Here is a 24,139-nt window from a genome sequence, read left to right on the forward strand (position 1 = left end):
ATGTACACCAAACACAACTGTTAGTGGATTAGGAGGGATTGTGACACTAAGGCTGTCCGAAAGGCACTTAAACATTTTTGTCCAGAATGATGTTAATTTGGTGCAGGCCCAAAACATGTGACCCAGTGAGGCTGGAACTTGATTGCAGCGTTTGCAGGTTGGATCTTGCCCTGGAAACATTTTGGACAATTTTAAGCAAGACAGATGTGCTCGATATATAATTTTGAGTTGAATAATTGTATGCTTTGCACATATGGAGCTTGAGTGAATTCTCTGCATTGCTACCTTCTACTCCTTTTCTGAGATATTGAGTGAGAGATCATTTTCCCACTGTACTCTTTGATCTTTGAAAGGGAGGGACTGTAAAATAGGTTTATATATTACAGAAATGCTGTCTGAGTCTTCGAGACTGAGCAATATTTTTTTCGGTATAGAGGTAGGTGGGAGGTGAGAAAAATTGGGCAGGTTCAGTTTAACAAAATTTCGAATTTGAAGGTAGTGAAAGAAATGTGTTGCTGGAAAGTTACATTTGGAGTGTAATTGTTCGTAGGATGCAAAGACGTTGTCTATGTACAGATCTCTAAGTGATTTAATCCCAGATGTTTTCCAGGTATTAAAAACTGCGTACGTTTGAGAGGGTGGAAAAAGGTGGTTCTCACGCAGAGGTGCCACAGATGAAAGCTTCTCTATCTTAAAATGCTTCCTACATTGGTTCCATATTCTGACTGAGTGATGCACAATTGGGTTGTTAGTATATTGGCGGTACAATAAACTTGTATTTATTGGGGCACAAAGCAGGGAATATAAAGAAGTGCTGTAGGATTTTACTTCTATTGCGGACCAAGCCTGTGTATGTTCATCTATTTGTGTCCAGGTTTTTATAGCTTGTATGTTTGCTGCCCAGTAATAAAACTGAACGTTGGGTAGAGCCATGCCACCTTCTGCCTTAGGTCTTTGTAGGGTCGCCCTTTGGATATGTGGATGTTTTGAATTCCAAATAAATGAAGTTATGATTGAATCTAACTTCTTAAAAATGATCTATTGATGTATTTTGGAATGTTTTGAAATAAAAAGAGAAGCTTAAGAAGGATATTCATCTTAACAACATTAATTCTTCCATCTAAAATGAGGTGGAGGGTTGACCATCTATGCAAGTCTTGCTTAATTCTTTCCATACAGACGGCAAAATTTTGTTGATAAAGAGTTTTATGTTTACTTGTGATGTTTACCCCTAGGTATTTAAACTGATCTGTGATGATAAAAGGGAAGGTGTCCAATCTAATATCGTGTGCTTGAGAATTTACTGGAAAGAGCACACTTTTATTCAAACTGATTCTGAGACCAGAAATCTTTTGAAATTCTGTTAGTGCGGTTTGGACTGCAGACACAGTATTTTGTGGGTCTGATATATACAGTACCATATCATCTGCATATAGAGAAACTTTCTGTTCCAGTCCTTCTCTGATAATCCCCTTTATCTCAATAGCATCGACAGTGAATTGCGAGTGGCTCCATGGCAATTGCAAAAAGTAGTGGTGACAAGGGGCATCCTTGTCTGGTAGCACGCTGTAGTTTGAAGTAGTCTGAATTAATGTTAATACAAACTGAACCTTCTGGATTGGTATACAGTAATTTGATCCATGCACAAATGTTCAGGTGAAACCCAAATTTCTCCAATGTAGTGAAAAGGTAGTTCCATTCAATCATATCAAATGCTTTTTCTGCATCCAACGATAATAATATCTCCAGGGTGTTTGACTTTGCTGGTGAATATATTACATTAAACAGGCATCGAAGATTGGAAGCTAAGTGTCTGCCTTTAATAAATCCAGTTTGATCCTGTGATATTACCGAAGGCAGCACTTTCTCCATCCTTCTAGCTAGGACTTTGGAGAGTATTTTAACATTGTTATTCAGAAGTGAAATTGGTCTGTATGATGCACATTTTAATAAGTCCTTATATTGTTTAGGAAGGACAGTAATTAATGCTTGGTGAAAAGTTTGAGGTAGAATTTGATTGTCTCTAGCTTCTGTAAATGTTGCTAATAGAAGGGGAACTAGTTGAGTTGAGAATTTCTTATAAAATTTTTCAGAGTAGCCATCAGGGCCTGTTGCTTTCCCACTCTGCAGTGAGTTTATAGCATCTAGTAATTCTGATAGTGCCAGAGGTTTATCCAATTCCTCTGCCCTTAGAGTATCTATTTGTGGTATCTGTAATGCATCCAGAAATGCGTTAGATTGTGTGTTGTCTCTTTAGTCTCAGTAGAGTATAAGGATTTATAGTAGTCTCTAAATGTGTGCATTATATTTTTATGGCCAATAATTTTGTCTCCGTTTGTGTTGGTGATTGCTGGGATTGCATTTCAAACTTCTTGCTTGTGGATTTGTTGAGCTAAGAGCTTATTAGCTTTCTCTCTGTGTTCATAGTAATGATGTCTTGATTTAAAAATGAGTTGTTTAGTTATTAAGAGGTTGAGCTCTGAATGCAGAGCCTGACTTTTCTTATGAAGTGTCTCACTTGGACACCTGGCATGTTCTTGATCTATTCTAGTAATTTTGTTGATTAGCTCTGATACCTTCTTGGTATCTAATTTATTTATATGGGAAAGATATGAGATAATCTGTCCTCTTAAGAAGGCCTTCAGGGTTTCCCAGAGTGTTCCTGCAGAAACTTCTGAGGGTTTATTTGTCTCTAAAAAAATTGATTTGCTTGGATATAAATTCTGTACAGTTTTCGTCTGCTAATAAAAGTGGATTAAGATACCATCTGCGAGATGAGTATGTTGGGCATAGTGATTTTAGCTCCAAAATCAAGGTAGCATGAAATAACATCAAAGTATCAGAAATAACAATAGCGTCGTTCTTATGATATTTAATTGTAGGCAAGAAGTTGTTATCTACAACTCAATTCTTGAGTAGCAATGATGCACTGGTGAGTAGAAGGAATATGCTCTTGAGTTTGGGTTTAGAAATCTCTAGGGGTCTGATAAGTTGTGGTCAGTTAAAAACTGTGTAATTATCTTTGCAGTGTTAGATGTCATCACCTCTGTGGCAGGAGACCTATCTAAGAGTGGATTTAAAACACAATTAAAGTCCCCAGCCATTATAATTTTATGAGTGTTCACATTGGGAATGGATGCAATACATTTTACATGAAATCCCTATCACCAACATTTGGTGCATAAATATTTATTAAAATCATTTTAGAGTTAAAAAAAATTACCCATGACAATCACATATCTCCCTTCAGGATCAGATACTACATCTGATTCCACAAATGAGACTGTTCTGTGTATGAGAATTCCCACACCTCTAGTTTTCTTTGTAAAGCTGGAATGGAACATTTGGCCATCCATTCTTTTTCTAGCCGGAACTGATCCTTGCTCAATAAGTGGGTCTCCTGTAAAAATAATATTTTAGTGTTTAGACCTGTTAGGTGAGAGAATACTTTCTTTCTCTTTAATTCGTGATTCCGGCTCACAAAGTTAACTGTCTAATCTTTGAGACATTGCTTCTGAGCTTTTATTGTCATTTTTTGTGTTAACTGAAAATAAGACAGCTTTGACCTTAATTTCCAATTTTCCCAGGAGTTACTGCACTGAAGGCTATTGTTACGTCGGCAATTATAATTATCCATCCATCCATCCATTTTCCAACCCGCTGAATCCGAACACAGGGTCACGGGGGTCTGCTGGAGCCAATCCCAGCCAACACAGGGCACAAGGCGGGGAACCAATCCCGGGCAGGGTGCCAACCCACCGCAGGACACACACAAACACACCCACACACCAAGCACACACTAGGGCCAATTTTAGAATCACCAATCCACCTAACCTGCATGTCTTTGGACTGTGGGAGGAAACCGGAGCGCCCGGAGGAAACCCACTCAGACACGGGGAGAAAAATAGATTAGAGATAGTTTGCTCTCTTTCTTTCTCCCCCTAGTCCCCCCCACCCCCAACCCCCCATTTTGCCTCCCCACGTGAGACTGGACCCCACTTCACAAAGTCCCAGTCCTCTGACATACCTAGAGACAGAGCACGTCCAAAACGAAACAAGCACCCCCCCCAGCAGCAGTGTATGAGGAATAAAATTGAGACATCTATTGCCAATACTGTCCAATTACTATAAGAATAAAATCTAATCTTCAGCAATAGTAAGTCCAGGGAATGGTGTAAAAAAGTGGCCCTGGATAAGCATAGTAAACAATAAACCAAGGGTATAATGTTAAACAGTCTCCTTTAGAAGAGTAAAACAAAAGAAAAAGAAAAAAAAATAATTTCTTTGACATATACATTCATATACACATATAATATGCATATAATTGTAATTAAAGCATAAACAAAAAGTGTCTGAGAAGGGAAAAAGTTACAGTACCAGTATCATTGCAAGCGGATGAAGCAACCGGCAAGATCTTCTTTGCCATTCCATGAAAGGATGCGACTCATGATCATATTTCAAAAAAGTGTCAGAATCAGCTTTCTTAACTCTTTTTCTGCTTCCTCCTTAGTGGTAAAGATGTAATACTTGTCTATCCACTTTCAGTTTGGCAGGATACAAGACGCTGTATCTGATATCGGTTTTCCGTAAGCGCTGTTTAATGTTGTAAAAAGCTGCATGCTTAGCAGCTGTTGAGGGTGAGAAATCCAGGAAAATGCTAAAGTGGTTATTTTCAAATATAATCTCTTGTTTCTGTCTGAGAAGTGACATTACATGTACTTTAAATTGTAATTTTTTGAAGCACACAATGAGACTCCTAGGTTTAATGGTATTTGATCCCCGTATGCGGTAAGCTGCTGCTATTTCAGTGTCAGATTTCCAGTCCTCTCCAATTATTTTAGAAAATAGCTCAGCTACGAATTTCACTGGGTTTGGACTTTCACGATTGTCTGGGAGACCTTCGATTCTAATATTATTCCTTCTGCATCCATCTTCAAGTGCAGCAAGTCTGTTTCCGAGTTTTTTGCATTCGAAATTTTCAGCCGTTGCTTTCCCGTCCACAGTAGATGCCAGATGTTCGAGTCATGAATGATTGCTTAACATCTTCCAACTGATCGCCAAGTGCTCTCAGTTTTTCCTCAAACTTAGATGCATTTTCCTGAATGTGTTCCTCAGTTTTTTCCAGCATACCTTTAAAGGCTGCCTAAAAGTGATTATATACACGTTTCTCCTGCTGCAGCTTCTTGTTTGTCTTGAGCATACCATTTATATCTTTCTTTATATCTTTCTTGAGTTCCTTTATGTTTTGAGCAGTGGCTGTGATGGGCGTGGCCATTGCAGTGATCATTACCTTCAGTTCGGACAGATCGTTTCGGCCTTCGTGCTCCACAGATAAAGTGACAAGCTCTGTTACAGCTGATGCTCCCAGCTCATGAGGAATAGATGAAAACGCAGAAGCCAAGGCCATTTCCAGTTTCAATGAATCTTCTGGAATCAACGAGATATTGTGACCTGCGTCACTTGCACATTCTCTCCCACCTGGAGACGATGAAGTGGCCTGGGGTCCCGGGAGATCTGTGCTATCTCCCATCTGCACCGGGTCAGTCTCTGTAAAGCCATACCTTGAGGTTGAACTTGGACTTGATGCCTGTCTAGGCTTGGGTGTAGCTTTGGATTTCTTTTCAGTTTCTTTCTGAGTCCCTTTCTTGCCACTCATGTTTATATATGCTAACGGAGTTCCACTTCAGACGTCCATCTCCCGTAACGGATGAGACCAACCTTTCTTTTTTGTACAGTTTAATAATGTCAGAGCATTTTGACACAGAATAACACCAAAAGATTACTTGCCCATGTAAACACAGATTTTTAAGAAAACCGGGTTTCTACCTTCTACCCTAATCCAGTTAAGTGTAAACTCACTCATTGACTGAAGTACAGAAGTGCATGCTGCTGCCTCAAAGCCTCATGGGACAGGGTTTGAATCCCACTTGAGAACTCTTTCTATGGAGTCTGACAATTCTCCCTGTGTTGTATCAATGTGGTCTTAATACCTGCTGCATCTTCAATGGTAAAATCCAAAGCAGTAATCCCGAACTCTAAATAAAAACAGTTTATGTTTGGTACTCACATAGGTAGGTCCAATAATTATGGTGCTATGCAATTTAGGAATACAAAGTTTTTTTATTGCTCATGATTTGATTCTAACTTTGTTTTGAAATTCCTCACAAAATCCATCCATCCATCCATTATCCAACCCACTATATCCAAACTACAGGGTCATGGAGGTCTGCTGGAGCCAATCCCAGCCAATACAGGGTGCAAAGCAGGAAACAAACCCTGGGCAGGGTGCACACACACACACACACACACACACACACACACTAGGGACAATTTAGAATTGCCAATACACCTAACCTGCATGTCTTTGGACTGTGGGAGGAAACCGGAGCGCCCGGAGGAAACCCACGCAGACACGGGGAGAACATGCAAACTCCACGCAGGGAGGACCCGGGAAGCGAACCCAGGTCTCCTAACTGCGAGGCAGCAGCGCTACCCACTGCACCACCGTGCCGCCCTTCCTCACAAAATGTGTAATAAACTTCTCAGTTATTAAATTAACTCAAGGTATTAAAGGAGAATGAAAATGAATAAAAACAAACAAATGATAGCAAAAGGGTAGAACCAAGGAAAAGACACAAATGGAATTCTATCAAGGTTGTTCTATAATTCACTTTTTTTAGTATCATTACACTTACTGGCTATACTTTAAGATGTGACAGCCAGCAATCTATATGAGTTCTACTTCTGTCAGTAAAAAACAAGAATGTCTAGTTGCAATGGACTAAGGAATATAAGTGGCATACATAAGAGGACTGTTAAAACATCAGTTAGTGTGACAAATCTAACGAGAAGTTCATAATTTGGTGAGAACCCCATAATCCCAACAATGCCAACTGTAAGGTGTGGGGCACTTTTTTTGGCATACATTGGATCCCACAAATACAGCAATGCGTAAATGCCACATAACATCAGGTATACTGTATCTCTTTATAGCACAAGTGTATCTAGCCACAAATCGTCTGCTTCTAGAATATAACTTTTTCTGTGTTACAAAGCTAGGAAAGGTCTGTAATAATTCCAGAAACATGATGTTTGTAAGAAGAGAAGGAACAAGTTAGTTTTACATACATATGGCTATTTTAGAACAATCTAGGTGAGGACAGGCCGTTCAGCCCAACAAAGCCTGCCAGTCCTATCCACTTAATTCATCTAAGAAAACATCAGGTCTAGTTTTGAAAGTCCCTAAAGTCTTATTGTCTGCCACACTACTTGGTAGCTTACTCCACATGTCCCCTGTAGACCTGGAATCAGCTTAGTCACTGTTCCCTGGACTGTTTCCAGTGCTGCTATGTCCTTTTTGTAGCCTGGAGACAAACGCCGTACGCAGCACTTCAGATCATCTCTAATCAGTGTGATATAAAGCTTGATAACCTCCCTGGACTTGAACTCCACACATCCTGCTATATAACCTAACATTCTGGTAGCCTTCTTAATGGCTTCTGAACACTATCTGGAAGTTGATAATGTTGAGTCCACTACCTCTCTCAAATCCCTCCCATGACGTGTACTTTCGATTTTCAGACCCCATATTGTGTATTCAAATGTAACATTTTTATTTCCTGCGCATAATTTATTTACATTAAATTTCTACCTACCACAAATATGCCCAAGCCTGTGTACTGTTGAAGTTCCTCTGTAATGATTCAACACAATCCAGATTACATGTCAATCCATCTAGCTTGATATCAGACTTAACCAAATTTAACCAGCTTGTTACTTATATTCCTATCCAAATCATTTATATTTACCAAAAATAGCAGCAGCCCTAGCACTGACCCCTGTGAAGCACCACTCTTAACGTTAGCCAGTTTTGATAAGTCCCTGTCGTATAGCAGGTCCGCAGCTCCAAAAAATAGGGCTGTTTTAATAAATAAATAATTAATTGGTCAACTCGCTCTCCATGGGTGTGTGTGCTCCCACAGCTGCAGGGGGTTGGTGGAGTAATTGGGGCAAAATGCATCTGCATGTGAAGGTGCAGTCGGTCTCAGTTCCTTCATCTGCTGCCTGCTGTGCATGATTGAGACACTGCACCCACAAGCAAGAGCTAGCATATGGAAAGGGGAAAAACAGATTGAGGGAAGAAAAATAGAATCGAATAGAGAAGAATCAGGGGAAAAAGAATGAAATGAGGAAAGGAGGTTAAAAGATGGAGAGACAAAGCAGGAGCGAGACAGAAACAGTGCGAGTGAATGAGAAAGAGAGAAGGCAGACAGGAAGTCCTTTGAGGGAGTGTGCGGCTGACGCTAAGGGGCTGAAGGAGGCCAATCTGGCTGAGGGTCCTGGGAGTTAGAGTGACTGATGTGGTGCTCAGATGTAGCAACTCCATGTAAAGCTGGGAGAGAGGAAATGTCCCTGCAGGGGAATTGAAAGGCTCAGCAAGGCGTTATGCAGGGGAGCCATGGACTGCAGGGATGTGAACCTGGCAGTGGGGGTCGGAGACTCAGAGATGGTACAGATATCTGCTATTTGTAGGGTGGTCACCCAGAAGAAAAGAAACAGCGAGGTGAATCCTAGAGAAGATGTATGGGTTTCATTATATGGGCCAATGGTTCTCCGGGTGCTCCCATTAGTCAGTCAGATAGCAAGAAAGCTGCCATATCCACCTGCTGTGCTTTTTTCACATCATTAAGCGAGAACTGTAAGATGGGATTCGTCGTCATTTTAAACTGACTGTGCTTAATCATTCTCTGTCTTATTTTCTTTTTTTTTCTTTGTACTATTTTTTGCATGTGTATATCGGACCGAGGATTAAATGTTTGGTTCGGGGCAGGGTGCCCGTGGGAAATGGGATCACAACAGGAGCACCCTTTTATGTACATCTGTGAACACTGGATTCTTGATTGCAATACACTTTCATATTTAATCAATTTGACCTATCATCAGGGTTTCTTTCGAGTATTGCAGGGTGCAGAGAGGGGGGAAAAGGGGTCAAGGACCAAATATTTTTAATGCTGGTATAACATCGTCCACTTCCCAAACTGGCGATGAAGAGTAATGATTTCACCTCTTATAAGGCAATTGTTACAGTTTGATTTCAGCCTATTAATCTGAGCAGTACTTTGTCTAGAATTTCAGAATCACTCAGTACCTCCTTAGTAGTCCCTTTTACCAGAGGGAAGTTATCCACTTCATATCCTTCTACCCTGAACCATGATTTGAGCCTCACATTTAAGCCTTCTGATCTCCTCCGTCTTACCTGTATTGGTGCATGGCGCAGGCAGAACTTCAAAGAAGACTACCTTGTTAGTTCTGCTCCTCAGCCTGACACCAATTTGGATTGCAGAACTGAAAGACTACCCTTATGAATATCATTTGTTCCAACATGTACAATGATGACAGGATCCACGCACCAAGAGCCTATCAACCCTTCCAGGGAGGTCTCCCACCTGTGCGCCTGGAAGGCAGCACACTGTGCAAGACTCTCCCTTAAAGTACAAAACCAATCCCAGCTCATTGGAACACTTTATTAATGCCCAAGGGAAAATTATTTTTTGTGTGACATTTGGGGGGTCAGCACCCCTGGAGCAATTGTCATATTAAGGGCCTAACAGAGTAGGATCCCTTCTGGCAGTAACAGGATTTGAACCAGCAACCTTCCGAACACTAGCGCAGATCCTTAGCCTCAGAGCGGCCACTGGTGGACAACCTCGGCTCCACATAAATAATATTTCTGTGCGGTACTTTTGACAACATACTGAGCCAATGTATGAACAAATGCAGACTTCTGTGAGGGAGACGGCCGGCTGTCATACTTGTAAGTACGTCAGTGTACCTACTAAAGTGATGATGCATTTACTAATTTAGAATATGTACATTGTGTATGTTAAGTTTTCAGAAAATTCACTATTTTCACATTTAGTTTTTTTCCCCACATCAGGCAACACAAAGCAAAAAACAGGATTTTAGAAACTTTTGCATATTTTCTTGAATCTAAAAAAACTGAAATATCATACAGAAATTAGTATTCAGTCCCTTTACTCAGCACTTATTTGAAGCACCTTTTGGCAGCGGTTACAGTCTGGAGTCTTCTTGGGTTTGACATTACAAACACCACACACTTGGATTTGAGATTTTCTGCCATTCCACTCTGCAGATCCTCTCAAGCTCTGTCAGTTTAGATGAAGACCATCAGTGGACAGCTATTTTCAGGTCTCACAGTAACTTAAAAAAGAATGTTAATAGTTAGACTTTACTCTAAGCAGCTCCTTATCTATTTTGATGGTTTACTTTGGTAATACTCTAGGGGTGTACCAAGAAAGGTAGAAGATCGAGAAGTAATGTTTGAACTAAGTGTATGAACATCGTTTATCTACTTTGCTTTTATCCTTTTAAAGGTTATATTAAGGTGGAAGAATCTGGCCATGTTATAGGGCAGCAGTTAAAGAAGAAGGAAGGACAGATGTGTGCCATGTTAAAGTAGTATGTGGTCCTCTTGCCTGGCACCTCCAGAATCTTCCATCTAAATCTCAGGTGTGGATCTGCTGTACCTTTGCCAAGTGATCAGGTATTGGCCTGTTTTTTTTTTCATTATTGTGTTTTTTTCCCAGCTTCTGAAATCTGTCTCAGTCTCATTGCACTGGCTACCAGTCTCATGTAGTCCTATTAATTATATATAAGGCTTTTCAGCATTGTAAACTCTGCCTGTATTTTGGAATGTCTGCCCGCCTACATTTCTCAGCTTACCCTTAGTTCCTCAAACATTGCTTTGCTTTTTATTCCATGATCAAGCATAAGAACTGGTGAGGCAGCTTTCTGCACTCATGCAACAAAAATCTGGAATGCTTTGCCAGTTGAGAAGTGCCAGGCTACAAACATCAAGCATTTCAAAAAACTTCAACAAGCCCACTTTTCTAATTTGGCTTTTTCTTAATTACTTGCATTGGTTGTAAAAGATTAAGATATAACAATTCCTTTGAGGGCCACGGGTGCAAGGCTTGGAAGCCCTACCCTGTAGGGGCCCGTGGTCTCCGCCAGGGGGCGCCCCCATGCCTGAAGGACCCGGAACCCCAACACTTCCGCCACACCAGGAAGTACTGGGGGGAAGAAGTTTGTGAACACCCGGAGGGCTTCCGGGAATACAGCCGGCACTTCCGCCACACAAGGGAGTGTCTAGGGAGTGTCGGGGATCACCTGGAGCCCATCCGGGCACTTATAAAAGGGGCCACCTCCCTGCAGAGAAGGACTGGAGTCGGGTGAGGAGTGGACAAGGTTTTGGAGGCAGGAGAGGAGGCGGCCTGACGAGCAGGCAGAGACTGAGTGAGAGCCTGGACTTTGGGGAGATTGGTGCTTTGTGCACTGGGTTTGTGCACTTTATTTATAATGTATAATAAACGTGTGGTGGACTATAATATGGCGTCCGTCTGTCTGTGTCCGGGCTGCGTATCACAATAGATAGATAGATAGATAGATAGATAGATAGATAGATAGATAGATAGATAGATAGATAGATAGATAGATAGATAGATAGATAGATAGATAGATAGATAGATAGATAGATACTTTATTAATCCCGAGGGGAAATTCACATACTCCAGCAGCAGCATACTGATACAAAAACAATATTAAATTAAAGAGTAATAAAAATGCAGGTAAAAACAGACAATAACTTTGAATAACGTTAACGTTCACCCCCCCGGGTGGAATTGAAGAGTCACATAGTTTGGGGGAGGAACGATCTCCTCGGTCTGTAAGTGGAGCAGGACAGTGACAATGTATTCGATGTCTGTGCTAATTTCCATCGTCCTGTTTACTGTTCGTTATGTGTACATCAGTGAATGTTGTCCCCGTAAGTGCAAGGGGATGGATGAGGGAGAGAGACCGCAACCCCAGGATGGAAAGCACCTGTTCACAATCAGTTATATCTGGCTCTTTACTATTTAAACAATCAGGAGGGAAAGAAGAGAAAAAGGAGGAAGGAGAAAGACAGAGATTTCTTTTAACAAAAACAAACCACCATTTCCTGTTATTTTTCTCATCTCGCTTTGTATCCAGTTTGTTTTTCATTCTGCCGGATTCACTTCAGCTCAGTCATCGCCAGAGACCCCAGGGTTGGACTTCATTATCCACCACACGCTGAGGAAACACGGTGAGATTGTTCCATTTTCCGGGAGATACAAACACATCCATTCTTTGTTGATCAGTCATTCATATTCAGGACAGTAATATACCCGGACTCAAGTTCACAATCATTGTCATTTCCGTATTCATCCATTGTTGTTATTTGTGTTTTGTGTTTGTTATATGTTACAGGGGCAAGGGAGGGTTTGTTATTGTATACAGTAATCCCTTGCTATATCGCGCTTCGCCTTTCGCGGCTTCACTCCATCGCGGATTTTATATGTAAGCATATTTAAATATATATAACGGATTTTTTGCTGGTTCGCGGATTTCTGCGGACAATAGGTCTTTTAATTTCTGGTACATGCTTCCTCAGTTGGTTTGCCCAGTTGATTTCATACAAGGGACGCTATTGGCAGATGGCTGAGAAGCTACCCGGCTTACTTTTCTCTGTCTCTCTTGCGCTGACTTTCTCTGATCCTGACGTAGGGGGTGTGAGCAGGGGGGCTGTTCGCACACCTAGACGATATGGACGCTCGTCTAAAAATGCTGAAAGATTATCTTCACGTTGTTATCTTTTGTGCAGCTGCTTCCTGAAACGACATGCTGGACGGTGCTTCGCATACTTAAAAGCTCAAAGGGCATGTATTGATTTTTGACTGAAAAACAAACTCTGTCTCTCTCTCCCTCTCTCTCTCTCTCTCTCCCTCTCTCCCTGCTCCTGACGGAGGGGGTGTGAGCTGCCGCCTTCAACAGCTTTGTGCCGCGGTGCTTCGCATACTTAAAAATGAAATCGATTTGTTTGCTTTTCTCTATCTCTGTGACTTTATATGCTCCTGACGGGCACTCCTTTGAAGAGGAAGATATGTTTGCATTCTTTTAATTGTGAGACGGAACTGTCATCTCTGTCTTGTCATGGAGCACAGTTTAAACTTTTGAAAAAGAGACAAATGTTTGTTTGCAGTGTTTGAATAACGTTCCTGTCTCTCTACAACCTCATGTGTTTCTGCGCAAATCTGTGATCCAAGCATGACAATATAAAAATAACCATATAAACATATGGTTTCTACTTCGCGGATTTTCTTATTTCGCGGGTGGCTCTGGAACGCAACCCCCGCGATGGAGGAGGGATTACTGTATATGGTGTTTTCACGTTACTGCTTTGGTGGAGGGATATACATATCTATATATATATATATACAGTATATATATTTTCTATTGGTGGAATTTGCATTTTTTGTTATTTTGATTCATTTAATATAGTTATACACCTATTTTATATATTTGCTTTTGTGTGTCTGTGTTTAAACCGTCGATTGAGGGGAAAATATTATTTGTTAGAGGTATGGCTTGGTATATGTAGGTTAGCCTCAGTAATTCATCCAGGCCACAGGTCTTGGTAGTGTAGCTGCCAGCTGAGTAAGGGTTCGGCCGTTACAAAGGCAGTTCAAAGAGAGACCCCTTACCAGGTAGGTTGGGTGTGCAGTGGATGACAAAAAAGGGTTAATTACAATACAATAGAAAGAACAGAACACAAGTAATCCTCAATACAATAGTGCAATAGAAATATGAGGTGTGATCAAAAAATACAGTGAATGTTTTAAAAAAGAACTACTAGTCACCCTGAAAATACTCTCCTCCACTTCAAATGCACTTATCCCAACGCTCCTGCCACTTTGCAAAGCAGTTCTGGAAGTTTTCTTTCAAGAATGTCTTTAGTTGGGCTGTCATGGCTGCCTGGATGTCCTCAATGGACCGAAATCTTTTGCTTTTCATGGTGATTTTCAATTTAGGGAACAGCCAGAAGTCACATGGTGCCAGATCTGGCGAATAAGGTGGATGCGGACACAGTGTAATGTTTTTGTTCAACGGAAATTGTCATACTAGAAGGGATGTGTAACAAGGAGCGTTGTCATGATGAAGAATGAAACCGTTTCAACATTTTCCTCGGTTATTGATGTTGAAGGATGTCCTGATCATTTCTCGTCTTCAACTGAGTTAGATCCATTACAAAATCAATCGAGCCACTTGTAAACAGTCTTAATTGTCGGTGTAGTGTCACCATAAACCGATTTTAGCATCTGATGGGTTTCTTGAGCTTTTTGCAATTTGAAACAAATTTCATGTTAATGTGTTGCTCGATATCCATTATTAACGACAAACTTGAAAAACACACATGAGCTCAACTGTGGCTCACAAACGACTGACAGTATCAAGTTGAAACGTGTCACAAATTCGGCTCTAGGATGGACCTGTCAGAACCAGCATTGAATTGTTTTGCGTTGCTCTTGGACAGTGCTCTGCATCAACATTCACCGTACTTTTTGATCACACTTCATATTACAAGTACAGAGCAGAATTCAACAGTAGATGATATTACATAATATGATTTGGATTTGTTTAGAGTCCTGGAGACATCAGCCATCAAGCTGCCTCCCCAGTTGGCCATTCCACAGCTGAAACAGCGCGGGGCCAGCCAATCTGATGAAAGGACCCCTCGACCCGACGATTCCTGTGCTCCTTCATCAGAGAAGATTTTACCTTAGGCAGGTAGAACAGCTTGGCAGGTTGTCAGTGGCACCAAGTGCCAAATTTGAGTACCAAGAAGAGAAACAGAATAGGTGAGGGTTAGTAACAAACTATGACTATTGTATTACTTATGTTTTAGTGCTAATGACTAACAACAGAGATGCAGTCTGTACAGTTAATCAGCAGCTCTAGTCAAGATATGCTAAACTGAAGTAGTGAGTCTTCAGCCGGGATTTAAAAGCTGAGACCAAAGGGGCATCTCTTATAGTAGCAGGCAGACCATTCCACAGTTTAGGGGCCCTGTAACTAAAAGCTCGACCTCCTATTGTTATTTTATTAATCCTTAGAATCATAAGCAGACCGGCATCTTGAAATCTTAATGTGCGCTCTGGTTTGTAAGTCATGATGAGTTCAGATAAGTAAGCCGGACCTCGGCTATTTAAGGCTTTATATTGTTAAAAGGAGGCTTTTGAAATCTGCCCTAAACTTAACCGGGAGCCAGTGGAAAGATTTAAGAACTGGAGTTTGGATTTTCTTGTTCTTGTAATAATTCTTGCAGCAGCATTTTAGATTAACTGGAAGCTGTATAAAGAACAATTTGAACATCCAGTGATTGCTGTAGTCAAATCCTACTAGAAATAAATGCATTAATTAATTTCTCAAAATCCTACTTATTTAGAAAACGTCTTAATTTCCAACATTTTTGAGATGGAAGAAACATGATTTGGACAACTTTGTAATGTGCGCTTTAAATGACATGCTAGAGTCAAAGATAACTCCTAGATTGCAGGCTGATTCAGTAAAATTACTGGCGATTCCAACTGAGTTAAATGATGACAGAATATTGTTGTAATCAGCGTCATTCCCTCCAATATGTGATTAGACATGTAAGTAAGACTTTCACTACACTCTATTCTTATGCTTTTAATCATAAACTTAATTATTTGATAATACTGTTTTAATTCAGGTCTGTTACTAGAGAATATCTTCTTGTTATAGCTTTTAAATTCAATTAAAGTTTGTCTCAGTTGTTAAGTCTGGGTTCTCAGCAGGTTTTACAGAGACAACTCAACATAACATTCAAAACACATCAGAAAGAACATAAACTTATGACAAATAAATATAATGTAGCAGCAAGCACTTACTGTAAAATATTTGATCAGACATATTACACCTAAAAATTAAATAATTTTAGATTTGACTAATGATTAATTAAAATGATAACAGTGCACCCCTGAAATTTAAGTATGTAGATGTTAAGTTGAACTTTTTTAGAAGATTAATAGCAGAATGAAGGAGGATTTGAACGAGTGGCCTTTTATTCTTGACTCCTTCAGCCTGTGACCTGATTGAACAACTGGAACTGAGAACAGATTAAAAAACCTTAACAAGTGCGCAGTTACACTTTACACTGACATACTGTAGGAGACAGTCATTGCTATGCCATGTAAACCGATATTACGTTGTTTTGGTGGGTTACATTAGGTCTTGTAACCCTAATGCCTTAAAATAAATGACAATTTTACTAATAATAGTACATACATAGTAATAATAGTATAATTATTTTTTTCATTGTGTATTTTTCATCTCCTTTTAGTTAGATCTTTTCCTAGACATGAAGAAAATAATTGGCAGAGATACCCCTTGAAAGTTGCTACATACTGCTCTGTTCTGATAATGTCTCCTTTAACTCAGATGAACACGAGATTATTAACTTAATTATTATAATAGCTAAATTTTATATACACAACATGAGACTCTCCAGAAAGATGCCATCATTTATGTCTTTTGTACACGCCAATTTATTTAACTATTCTAACACATTAATAGATTTGCAATCTTGACAAAAATGGCAATTACTTTTGAATATGTAAACCATTTAATAAAGTTTATTTTTTGGAAAAAATAGCTACTTTCAAACTAACACAATTTGTCTATAGAGGGAATTGCAAGAATAGTTCAAAATGGAAAGGGGACATTATATAATGCATCACATGTCTGGAAAAATTTTAAAAGACTACAGAATTATATATGTATACCCATTTTATTTTTTTAATCTTTTCTTCTGTGTAAATTCTGCAGAACAACAAACTATTTCCATAATATTCTCAAAATGGTCAACTAATGTGGAACTGAAATTAAAATACAGTACAGCCAGTTTAGATCGGGCCGTAAAGCGGAATGTTTAGTTGTTTGTTTTCTTCATTAAGTGCATGCGGAGATTGTCACGTTGGCGCAGTAATGACCTCATCACATATGCCACAAATTGCCCGATCTGTTTTACCAATGTGTGAACAATTTATGGCATTTAGGCTTTCATTGCTCATACATTGTCCTGTGTTAAAAAATAGACCGAAGACAGAAAAAGGTTTGGGAATGACCAACACATACAGTATACTGAAAAAATCAGAAAATAAAGAAAACAGATCTTAACAAGGCAGAGTCCAAAACAGAACTAACTAACAGGATGAGTCTGGGCTATACAGTGCATCCAGAAAGTATTCACAGCGCATCACTTTTTCCACATTTTGTTATGTTACAGCCTTATTCCAAAATGGATTAAATTAATTTTTTTTCCTCAGAATTCTACACACAACACCCCATAATGACAATGTGAAAAAAGTTTACTTGAGGTTTTTGCAAATTTATTAAAAATAAAAAACTGAGAAATCACATGTACATAAGTATTCACAGCCTTTGCTCAATACTTTGTCAATGCCCCTTTGGGAGCAATTACAGCCTCAAGTCTTTTTGAATATGATGCCACAAGTTTGGCACACCTATCCTTGGCCAGTTTCGCCCATTCCTCTTTGCAGCACCTCTCAAGCTCCATCAGGTTGGATGGGAAGCGTCGATGCACAGCCATTTTAAGATCTCTCCAGAGATGTTCAATCAGATTCAAGTCTGGGCTCTGGCTGGGCCACTCAAGGACAATCAATTATTATTATTATTCACAGACTTGTCCTGAAGCCACTCCTTTGATATCTTGGCTGTGTGCTTAGGGTCGTTGTCCTGCTGAAAGATGAACCGTCACCCCAGTCTGAAGTCAAGAGCACTCTGGAGCAGGTTTTCATCCAGGATGTCTCTGTACATTGCTGCAGTCATCTTTCCGTTTATCCTGACTAGTCTCCCAGTCCCTGCCGCTAAAAAACATCCCCACAGCATGATGCTGCCACCACCATGCTTCACTGTAGGGATGGTATTGGCCTGGTGATGAGCGGTGCCTGGTTTCCTCCAAACGTGACGCCTGGAATTCACACCAAAGAGTTCAATCTTTGTCTCATCAGACCAGAGAATTTTCTTTCTCATGGTCTGAGAGTCCTTCAGGTGCCTTTTGGCAAACTCCAGGCAGGCTGCCATGTGCCTTTTACTAAGGAGTGGCTTCCGTATGGCCACTCTACCATACAGGCCTGATTGGTGGATTGCTGCAGAGATGGTTGTCCTTCTGGAAGGTTCTCCTCTCTCCACAGAGGACCTCTGGAGCTCTGACAGAGTGACCATCGGGTTCTTGGTCACCTCCCTGACTAAGGCCCTTCTCCCCCGATCACTCAGTTTAGATGGCCGGCCAGCTCTAGGAAGAGTCCTGGTGGTTTCGAACTTCTTCCACTTACGGATGATGGAGGCCACTGTGCTCACTGGGACCTTCAAAGCAGCAGAATTTTTTCTGTAACCTTCCCCAGATTTGTGCCTCGAGACAATCCTGTCTCGGAGGTCTACAGAAAATTCCTTTGACTTCATGCTTGGTTTGTGCTCTGACATGAACTGTCAGCTGTGGGACCTTATATAGACAGGTGTGTGCCTTTCCAAATCATGTCCAATCAACTGAATTTACCACAGGTGGACTCCAATTAAGCTGCAGAAACATCTCAAGGATGATCAGGGGAAACAGGATGCACCTGAGCTCAATTTTGAGCTTCGTGGCAAAGGCTGTGAATACTTATGCACATGTGCTTTCTCAATTTTTTTATTTTTAATAAATTTGCAAAAACCTCAAGTAAACTTTTTTCACATTGTCATTATGGGGTGTTGTGTGTAGAATTCTGAGGAAAAAAATGAATTTAATCCATTTTGGAATAAGGCTGTAACATAACAAAATGTGGAAAAAGTGATGTGCTGTGAATACTTTCTGGATGCACTGTAGATGTAGTAGATTAGAGGAAGAGGTGGAGTCAGGGAGGCCAGAACAGGAGCTGGTGTGGTAGGTAGATGGGTTCTAGGTATCTGAAGAGACATCCTCAATGGGTGGACCGGTGGTGATGACACTGACAGGCATGGTCTTCGGCTGGTCTGCAGAGGGAAAAGAGAAGAGAGGATCAGATGACAGCGCCAACCCCTGGTCTGGCTGAGAAATAGACACAATTTAAGCCTGTAAACCATCTCCCATGTGCAAGTGTGTCATCACTGCCTTGCGGCTCACAGTTCTGCCCTGAGATAAGCTGCCCCACAATGAGCAGCATACAAAAGACAGACAATACACAAAACAAAGCACACAGGCATAATATAAATAATAATAACAATAATAATAAATAACAACAATTTATGTTGTAGTGCTACATATCTCCCCCCCCCCCCCCCCCCAATCTAGGTCTACTGTTAAAAAAAGAATCTAAGATTTAACTGACATTGTAGGGTAGCATGGTGGCGCGGCGGGTAGTGCTGCTGCCTCGCAGTTAGGAGACCCGGGTTCTTTTCCCGGGTCCTCCCTGCGTGCAATTTGCATGTTCTCCCCGTGTCTGCGTGGGTTTCCTCCCACAGTCCAAAGGCATGCAGGTTAGGTGCATTGGTGATTCTAAATTGTCCCTAGTGTGTGCTTGGTGTGTGTGTGCCCTGAGGTGGGCTGGCACCCTGCCCGGGGTTTGTTCCTGCCCTGCACCCTGTGTTGGCTGGAATTGGTTCCAGCAGACCCCCGTGACCCTGTGTTAGGATATAGCAGGTTGGACAATGACTGACTGACTGACTGACTGACTGACTGACTGACTGACTGACTGACTGACTGACTGACTGACTGACTGACATTGTAGCATATCTCACATTGAGCTTAGGGAGATCGTTGCATATGTGGTTGTTCGGTTGCTTTTATTTCTCTCTGTAATTGCTTTTGTTTTTTCAGTATATGTTAAAAGATGTCAGTACAGTCAGAATAGGACAATGCCCGTCTGAGTAATGTGCCATGTGATGATAGGGTAACCAGTAGGCCACCACGTGACAATCAGAGATGGTCCAGCTCACCAGGGAGTGTCAAGCAGGCTGCGCTCATTGTATTTTGATGAGTCCCATGAACAGGAAGAGAAGTGCAGTGCAGTTTGCTATTTGGACAGAGATGACAGAACAATATGTGGATCTCAGAGAGGGTGGAGAGCACAACCTCATGTGAAAAAAGGCTCCAGGCATATATAGATACACCCAAAGAAGGAATAAAGGAGTGTTTGGACACCCAGATTGATAGTACAGTGTTTTCAGAAACAAGACCATCAGTGACAGGAAGTGGTTTGTTGGGAAGTAAGAAGAAGTCTGCAGGGGTTTAAGTCGTCACTCGAGCATTTCACACCCTGAGAGGGGGGGTTGCTCCCATCATTCTTTCCCTCCACCATCCACACCAGTTGTTATTGTCAGTTTTTCCAGCATACATCTTTCACTCACTGAACTGGGGGATGATGAGCTCATGGGTGTTACTGATGTTTCTCTGGAAGGGTCTACAAAGAGTCGATGGCAGGTTTGTTGGCAATCCATAAAGAATGGCGCTAATTTTCAGAAACTTTCCTAGATAGATAGATAGATAGATAGATAGATAGATAGATAGATAGATAGATAGATAGATAGATAGATAGATAGATAGATAGATAGATAGATAGATAGATAGATAGATAGATAGATAGATAGATACTTTATTAATCCCAAGGGGAAATTCACATACTCCAGCAGCAGCATACTGATAAAGAACAATATTAAATTAAAGAGTAATAAAAATGCAGGTAAAAACAGACAATAACTCTGTATAATGTTAACGTTTACCCCCCCGGGTGGAATTGACGAGTCACATAGTTTGGGGGAGGAACGATCTCCTCAGTCTGTCAGTGGAGCAGGACAGTGACAGCAGTCTGTCGCTGAAGCTGCTCCTCTGTCTAGAGATGATACTATTTAGTGGTTGCAGTGGATTCTCCATAATTGATAGGAGCCTGCTGAGCGCCCTTCGCTCTGCCACAGATGTTAAACTGTCCAGCTCCATGCCAACAATAGAGCCTGCCTTCCTCACCAGTTTGTCCAGGCGTGAGGCGTCTTTCTTCTTAATGCTGCCTCCCCAGCACACCACCACATAGAAGAGGGCGCTCGCCACAACTGTCTGATAGAACATCTGCAGCATCTTATTGCAGATGTTGAAGGACGCCAGCCTTCTAAGGAAGTATAGCTGGCTTTGTCCTTTCTTACACAGAGCATCAGTATTGGTATTGAAGTGAAGCTTCAGTATAGAAGCTTGAAGTATAGAAGCTTGAAGTGGAGAAAAACTCCTGTCCATGGTCCAGGCACCATCTCAATTAATAAGGGATTTTGCCTATGACTCTAGGGCTCTATATCTGAAGTGACAACCAGGGATGAAAGAAGAGGAAATAGTCCGCCATGTTTTAAATGCCTTGGCTGAAGGCCTTAGGTTTGTGGTTAATTTGGAAGGCTTAGTTAACCATTAAGCCATTTTGCTTCCTTTCAATCTATTCCCTCTTCCCAGCTAGCTGATATAATCCTGCATATGAATCCTTCCAATTATGCACTAGATATCTAACCCTCATGCCTATTTAAAGATACTTTCAGAGCTACAATATTGGTCAAATTATTTTGGCTATTAAGAGCTGTCTAAAATCTGGTAGAATGCCAGACAACTTTAAACATGCCTCTGCTGAAGAAACCCACACTTGATCCTACAGCTCTTTCAAACTATAGGCCTATTTCTATTTCCTGGTTTCTTTGCAGTTACTTTCATATCAATGTATGTGATGTGTTTTAATCAGGTTTTAAAAAACTTCATAGCACTGAATTGGCTTTACTGAAGGTGACAAATGATATTCTATTAACTTTGGACTTTGGCTCTTCTGCAATCTTAGTTTTGGATCTTAGTGCGGTGGACCATGGGGTTCTGGATGAAGTAGGTATTCAAGGCTATGTATTGAGATGGTTTGAGTCCTGCCTGAAGGATAGGGCTATCTCTGTTAACATAGACGGGCACTTCTCTCAGCCAGCTCCTCTCACGCAAGGCGTCCCACGAGGTTCTATTCTGGCTCCTCTTCTATTTTGTCTTTATCTGCTCTCCCTGAGGACCACCTTTCAAAAACATGATGTTGCATAAAATTATAATGCTGATGATACACAGTTATACCTCAGAGTTAGTCCTGACATCACTTCATCTGTAAAAAAGCTGTTGAAATGAGAGGATATAAGATATTGGAGGGCACACAGTTTCTTACAATTAAACCAGCGTTTCTCAACCTTTAAGTATTTGTGACCCGAGTTTTCATAATGTTTTTTTGAAAGGAGCCCACTAATACCTATTTGTTCTTTTTTTTTAATTAATGATATATCATAGATGTATATTTTATTATACCTACTTAACTTTTATCGACATTTATCTAACTTTATATTTATTTTTCTAGTATCAGAATGTAGTTTAAGTTAATTTGTTTTGGCTTCAATAGATGTATTTTTCATATTTTCGATTCTTGTTTTCTTTTTTTCACATCTTCACACCCCCCTTTTTTGTTACTTTGTGCCCCCCTAGGGGGGCCCGCCCCACAGATTGAGAACCACTGAATTAAACGAAATTTAAACAGAGGTCGTTATCTTTGGTCCTACTACATCTGCAGTTGAAATCGACACGCAGTTAGGCTCCTTGGCATCACTGATTCATAATGATGTCAGAAACCTCTTTGAATCTTCACTAAGTTTCGAAAGTAAAGTCCAGTTTTTACCAACTGAGGCAAATTTCTAAACTTATATCCTTTCTTTCACAGAAGGACTTGGAAACAGTTATTCATGCTTTTATTACATCTTGGCTAGATTATTATAATTCTTTATATGTGGGACTGCCCAAATCTGTTCTGTCACGCCTTCAGCTGGTTCAAAATCCAGCAGCTAGATTTTTAATTGGGCCGATTAAAAAGGATCACATCTCCCCACTCTCTCCACTGGCTTCCGGTGAGGTGTCGCATTGATTTTAAAATCTTGTTGTTTGTTTTTAAAGCCTTGCATGGTCTTTCTCCAAAATACGTCTGCAATCTCCTTCACCCCTATATGGCACCAAGAGCATTAAGGTCATCTGGACAACTTCTCCTTGTAGCTCCAAGATCTCAGCTGAAGTCAAGAGGAGACAGAGCTTTCTCAGTTATTGCTCCTAGGCTTTGGAATGACCTGCCTTTCCACATCAAGTCTTCATCCTCTATCGAGGTTTTTAAAAGATGGCTTAAGACCTTCTTGTTTTCTTCTGTCTTTCACTGTGTATGATGGGATTGTAGGGGATGGTTGAATTGGTTGTTTTATAATCCGCTTCTGTATTAATGTTTGTATTGTGTTTTTATTTTAATGCCTCTTTGTGCAGCACTTTGGCGCAACTTCTGTTATTTCAAATGCACTTTTATAAATAATCTAATCTAATCTTGGTTCCCAAATAGAGAGGGACAGAGCAGCATCTAAGGGGTATTGGAACAAGGTCCACTTCAGAAACAAAGAAAGTCAAGCTTAGAAGCCTTCCAAAGAGAAAAGCAACCAGGCCAAAGCTGATTTTTCTTTGATACAGGTGAAAACTGCACTGTTGGTTGTACCAGTCCAAGTGAGACGGTGGGAAGTGGATGCAGTTGTGGACATTGGGAGTCACTATACCCTTAAGAAGAGCTTATGGAAAGGTTGGGCCATACGGGAGAGGGTTTGATTTCAACTTCATCTGTCAAGTTTGTCTTGGCAGATGGGAGCGAACATCTTGCTTTAGGCAGGGTTCCTATTGGATACTAATTGCATTCCACTCTCTGGAAGATGGAAACTTATGTCCTTGAAAAGCAACACCAGACCACGTCACTGCCTCTTGGGTTTGATTCTGTTACTACCTTCAAAATGAATGCACATCCACACCCACAGAAGTATTTCCTGCCTGGAGGTATTATACAATAATTTTTATCAAACGTCCATGAGGATCTCCATTGGGCCCACTTAGGCTGTTATGCTGCTGAACTTTTAACATCTGATGGCTCCATTATGAACAGCATTTGGAATCAGCCCCTGGAGGTGAGGTCTTTGTTGCGTCGATTGCCAGAGGTGTGGATGGAAAGGTTCATCATTTCAGTACCCATGACATTCATACCATTGATGAGGTCCCTATCCGTCAATGTGCGTACAGAGTTCTTCCCATAGAAGAACATATCGACAAGATGCTAGCTGAGGAGATCATAGAACCTTCAGCATCACCATGGGCTGCTCCATTTGTGCTCACCAAGAAGCCAGATTGTACCTACAGCTT

This window comes from Erpetoichthys calabaricus, chromosome 12 (assembly GCF_900747795.2).
Source record: "Erpetoichthys calabaricus chromosome 12, fErpCal1.3, whole genome shotgun sequence".
NCBI lineage: Eukaryota > Metazoa > Chordata > Cladistia > Polypteriformes > Polypteridae > Erpetoichthys > Erpetoichthys calabaricus.